General features: G+C 35.1%; 1 pseudogene; it reads right to left on the bottom strand.

Moving 5' to 3' along the window:
• Positions 1-1,190: 1,190 nt before the first annotated feature.
• LOC110301533 overlaps positions 1,191-6,543 on the bottom strand; it is a 9,743-nt pseudogene continuing 4,390 nt past the window's right edge.

Raw genomic sequence — 6,543 nt, 5'->3', positions numbered from 1 at the left:
TGAATTCTGAGTGTCAATTTTTTCTCTCGTTGCCTTATTGAAGTCTTAAGTTATTTTTATCACTGAATCTCTAGGGATTTGTGAACAAGACATTGTGTGCAATTAAATATAACTGTTCCCCTTCTTTTCTCACTCTTATATTCCAAGGGATTTCTTAAATCACAGCTAATTGAGTAAAATTTTAAAATTAATAATAAATCACAATGAGATTGGTACACACTTCTCTTACCTTGACTTAGCATAAGGAGTTATTGACTCATGCAAGTCAGGACCAAATAGAAATCAAGGATCCTGAATACACTGAATAGAAAAAAATGTTTTCCATATATATATATATCATATATGTGTATGCTGTATAAATAACATATATATATATATTTATGTATATATGTTAAATCACATTGAGCAGACACTGCAGGCTGAAACTGCAATTGTTTCTGCAACTTTTTGTTTCCTGTGATGCTCTTGATTTTCTTGTACATTTGTCTTGTCCTCTCCTTGATTAATGAATGGATACACAATCCAGTTCCAAGTTTATAAACATTTGATATTAGTGAACAGATTTCTATCTATCACATTGTAGATTTTCACAAAAAAATTTTACTTTGAGTGTTTCATATATGTGTATTATACATTTAATTGTTCTTAAGTTCAGCCTCTTTTATATTCCTCCTTCTCTTTTTACTCTCCCTTTTTAGGTTAATATAGTTTCCACACTGTCTACACAGATTTCTGTTTCCCAGTTATAATCAAGAATATATGTATCCTTGGGTTTAGAGACTATACCAACTTGTTGTCATTTCCAGGGCACAGAGTTGACACAACTAAAGATACTGGCTCCCTAAATCTCAGAATCCATGAATCTATAGATAGTTCTGTGATTTTTTTCCAATAGACATACATCCAAACTGCCTTCTAAATATGTCCATATATATATAATTCAAAAAAAACATATTTTTTACCATTTTACTGGAAAACATGAATCAATGGTACATGGTATAGCATTTTGATGTAGATGCTGCATGTACTATGACCCTTGATATAATACTTACCTAAAATACAGAATGCTCTGAGATTAATCCCATCTCCACAAAAATATTTATGCTATATATTTCAAGAGAGAAAAAATTAGAGAGAACATATTTTTATTAGATTCACTTCTCCCATCTATCATTTCAGAAAAGTAAAGCTTAGCTCCCTATTGAGAATCTGCCCAGTGCTTTCATCACACCTTTGTTCCTCAAACTATATATTAATGGGTTCAGCATGGGGATCACTGTGGTATAGAACACAGAAGACACCTTCTCTTGCTCCAGAGAGTTACTGGAAGAAGGCTTGAAATCTATGAAGGTGATAGACCCAAAGAAAATCCCCACAGCCATGAGATGAGAGCTGCAGGTTCCAAACGTTTTGGACCTGCCCTTCGATGAACTGATGTGCAGGATGCTGCACAAGAGGAAGACATAGGAGATGACAATGGCTAGAGTGGTCACTAAGGTGTTGATGCCTCCAATAATAAATAAAAGAAGTTCACTGAGACCTGTGTTAGAACAGGAAAGGCTAAGGAGGGGAAGAACATCACAGAAGTAATGACTTATGATGTGGATTTACAGAAGCTCAGATTCATCATAGCACTTGTGTGTGACAAGGCAGAAAAATGCCTAAGATAAAGGAAACCAGCACTGACAGTGAGCAGAGTCTAGAGGACATGATAACATTATATAGCAATGGTCTGCAGATGGCCACATAGCGATCATATGCCATAACAGTCATGAGGTAGCCTTCAGCCACCACAAAGAACACAAATAGAAAAAGCTGTGCCATGCACTCACAATAGATAATCAAAATTTTATTCCCAAGGAAGTTCACCAGCATTTTGGGTGTAGTGATAGTAGAATAACATAGATCAACACAGAATAAGCTGCTGATGAAATAGTACATAGGAGTGTGCAGCAATGGGCTGACTGTGATGAGCAAGATCATGCCCAGGTTCCCCACTACTGTCAGCACATAGATGCTCAGGAACAGAATGAAGAGGGAAAGCAGGAGATCAGGCTGCTGTGTTAATCCCACCAAGACAACCACAACTGCTGCAGAATGATTCCCAGTGCCTATTCTTTGAAGGTTTCTGTGGAAATAGAAAATAAGTCTTTAGTGAACTATCATGCAACCATGTATATGCCTGACCTCATATTAATATATATATATATGCATATAAATATAATAGAAGACCTTAACCACTCTTCAGGATAAAACCAAAGCTTCAAAGATATTAGAAAAGTGCCAAGGAATTGTTTTCTTCTGTGAATATAGATCCCAAAATAAAGTGCTTTCTTAATGACTTAAACATTTGCCTCTTGTATTTAGCAGCAAAATATTTTTTCTTTACAGAGACTAATTTTTCTGCTACAAAAGCATTTTTTTTGAAAACAAGGAATCGAAATACTGTGTGAATTTAGTTATTCATCTAAAGACACAACTCAAGGAGCACAACTCAATGTTATTGTGGTGGCTGAGGCCAGTTTTGGCTACACAGTGTATAATATTAATCTGGCATGTATTCTTAAATCTTATCTTCAGAAAGCACGCACACACACACACACACACACACACACACACACACACACACACACACCACACACCACACACCACACACCACACACACACACACCCCAACTCTGTGGACTATCAAAACAAACTTTTCTTGAAATAAATCAAGCAATGATTTAAAAAAAGGGAAAAAGATTATGGAAGATTCTAGCACTCTTTCTTAAGTTTTTTTACATATAGCTTTTTAAATAGATATTTTATATATTTACATTTCAAATATCATCCCCTTCCCCTGTTTCCCCTACACAAATCCCCTATCCCATCCCCCTAACCCTGCTTCTATAAGGATGCTCCCCTACCCACTCTCACATTACTGCTCTGGCATTCCCCTACACTGAGACATTGAGTCTCAAAAAATAAATAAATAAATAAATAAATAAATAAATAAATAAATAAATAAATAAATAAAATAAAAGGGAAATGATGAAGTCTCAAATATATTCCATTGAAAACAGTTTTGTTTTCTTTCTTTTTTTAATAACAAACTGGAGGGAGGTAGCCATGTACTTATACACCAGTCATTGAGTCCCTCCAAGAAAGTACCCAAGGAGATGAAGGGTTGTGTAACCCTATAGGTGGAACAACAATATGAATTAACCATTACCCCCCAGAGCTCATGGCTCTAGATGCATATGTAGCAGAAGATGGACTAGTCGTCCATCATTGGGAAGAGAGGCCCCTTGTTCTTACAAAGTTTATATGCCCCAGTACAGGGGAACGCCAGGGCCAAGAATCAGGAGTGGGTGGGGAGGGGACCAGGGCGGTGGGTGTCAGGGGGTACAGGGAACTTTCAGGATAGCATTTGAAATGTAAATAATGAAAATATCTTTAAAAAAAGAGAAAATGTCCCTAAACAGGATATTCAGCCAAATACCTCCCTGATCCCTACTACATAGGGAAAGACTGCTACTCATCTGATTCCCCACTGTGCTATGATGTGTAGTACAGTTGCTTTTCCCTGGCTTCAAAAGGAGAGTATCCCCCCACTAAGCCATTCTCAAAAGTATCAGCTACTTAATACCTTAATTATGGACAGTCATTACAAGAAAGGAACAAGAGAACCACTTGCTCTGCAACATGCTAGAAAAAAAAGCTGTAACTATAAACTTGATCCTTTTAGTAACTGATGACCACAGTGATTTGAGCTTGGAACAACACAAATAGAAGCTTGTGCTACATTTCTTCCCTCAAAAAATATAGTGAGTCCAGCCTCTTCCAGTTCAAAATGCTTTTATCTTAGAGCCATTATAGTTGGCAGAGTGAGTTGTCAGAGTACAATCATTTCTTCAATTTAGAAATGATTGCTGGAGATTATGGTTGGCCTCCTTCTTTCTTCTTCTTCTTCTTCCCCTGTCCTACCTTATTCTTCCTTACACATAATATATTGATTTAGCATTCTTTACCTACATTATGACATTGAGTCATTGAGTTCTTAAAAACACTTGAGAGGTTTTATATATATATGTTAATGAAGAAATCAAAGTTAGAAATTTAAGAGTAGTTTTGACACTTGTTGATGTTTCCCTGATATTTGTCATCTAGCTAACCACAAACCTGAACAAATGAAAGATTGTCAATGTGAATCATTTTAGATGTCAAAAGATGATCCAGATTTCTAAAGCTTCCCTGAAAAGGCAATTCTAGATGATGTACAAGATGAACGGCATGGGGTCTCTTGGAAGTGATAACCTGAGCATGGATCTCATTTTAGAGAGGATTAAAACATGAGTCTAATTCCAAAAAGAGTAATTTATCTCAAAGTTTTGTCTAATTTCTAGAACACTATGTCTTGAAAAATATGTAAAAGGGGAAAATAGATGTTTCTGGCTTTAATAAAGCTTATCAAAAGGGAGATTAAATATTTGGAAACAAAACAAAACAATATACTTACAAAGCATCCTGCAAGGAAAATAAGCCCTGTGTGAATAGATATGACATGTATTTCCTACAATAAAGTCTTCTAATGATCATTGAAGACAAAGAACAACACCAACAAACAAGTAATTATGATTTCAAATGAGTCTTTCCATAGTCCTCTCATAGACAGTTAGAAAGAACATGAATATGTTGACATCACCAGAGTGTGCACCTGGAAATATAGTTGTTATAATATTGTTCATTGCCATATATTTTGGGCAAAAAGACAAATTAGATTAAAACACTGAAATAGTGGATAGATTCACCATCAATAAAGGCTTCATTTCAAAGGTTGACTTCATTACTGTCTAGTATAACACTTTGGACAAGTCATTTGGTGAGTTTCAGTGTGAAGTGAGAATTAGAAAACAACAAACTAAGAATTCCTGACCAACCAAACCATGATTGTAAACTTTCAATTTATAACAGTAAGCAATACTTACTATACATTTAAAACTCGAGTATGGTCATACAGATTGAATATGTGAAAATACAACAGTTTGGGATTAGGATTATATATTTGATTATTTCTTCTTCATCCCAAACTCTTAACCTAGGTTTGGGTGATGAAAATATATTAACATTTGTTTTATACATTTTCTATGTTTGGATGTTCAGAGTGAGGTTAGAGGTACACTGAACTATTTTGGAAGCATGGGAGAAATTATGGTGTTAACTCTATCTCGAGTATATTTGGGCTAGTACTTCTAAGGTCAGAATGAAACTAAGAAGAGATTAATAATCTATCTCCACATGGTCTGATATTATTCCTTCAATATAAATAAGAAAAAAATAAATTCATGTTTACCAAGGGATACATTTGAGGTTGCTTTATCACTTGTTCTTTCATTTGCAGATGTCTGTAGGTTAACGTGTAAGATATAGTGTCCTCCATATGTACATGCTACAGAAATATTTTAGGAAATCAAATGCTTAGAATTCTGTCTTCCCTTTAAGATTCTTTATACCTGGTTAAATTTGGTCTGGAAATCATCCCTTAAGATTTTGTAACAAAATCATAAAAAATATAGCAACCAAAAAATGACAGGAAAATAGTAGCTTCTGTAGAAAATAGTGAAACAAATACTCCCAGATAAAGCTGTAATGTTGCAGATGAGTAAACTAGATCACTATGGATTTCTACTCCCTATATAATATCACATTGTCATCATAAATGACACTGGGCACTTATCTGAGTCCTTCACATAAAACAAGTTCTTATAAATTGATTAGTTTCATTTTCATGTAACAGATAATTATTATTAAGTTCAAAGAAAGGCCTCTTGCTTTCTTACATATGTTGTACCAAGAACTAATTTACCATTTTTTTTTACTCAAGTGAATTATTAATACTTATCTTGTAGAATAAACTATTAGTGTCCTAAAACAGATCACTTCTAGCTCCCCAGGAGCTATAATTATGAGTGTACTGTGAAATGGGATTCATTAAAAATACTAAACACTCATAAGTTCACCAATCCTCTATAGTCTCCAGCAGTTAAGAACAGACTCCAAGAGTAACTTTTGGGCCTATCTTAACATCTGTCTCGAGAGTAATGATGATAACTGGGAAAAAAAAAAGTCTGTATTATGTATTCACAATTTATCTATGAAGATAAAACTTAATAGTGAGATAAAACATTCCTAGTTTTGCCTAAGATTTTATTGGTTGTTTTTATAAAGGATATAATGGACTGTGATTGGTTTTCATTAACTTAAATCAGGAAAGAAAAGAAAACATCCTTGTTGCACTTTATTTGTGGGCCTTGAGATTGCTGCTACATTTATGAGGAGGAACTAAGCAAGTTCTCAGGCACTCAATTTATCAAAGTCATGTGGCTGAGTCAGATACATGCCTTGTTTCCCCAAAGTCTCAAGCCCATACATTCTGTGCCTTTAGAGATGTTTCTTCGATCTTGGTTCCGGGACTCCACCGAACTTAGGAACTTAGTCTGCACAGGTGAGAGTGAGCACCACAGAGGCAGACAGCTTCTGGGACAGGCGGGAGCCACAGAG

Source organism: Mus caroli, chromosome 9 (genome assembly GCF_900094665.2).
Source record: "Mus caroli chromosome 9, CAROLI_EIJ_v1.1, whole genome shotgun sequence".
NCBI classification, from domain to species: Eukaryota; Metazoa; Chordata; class Mammalia; order Rodentia; family Muridae; genus Mus; species Mus caroli.
This window is presented reverse-complemented; position numbering and strand designations above follow the sequence as displayed.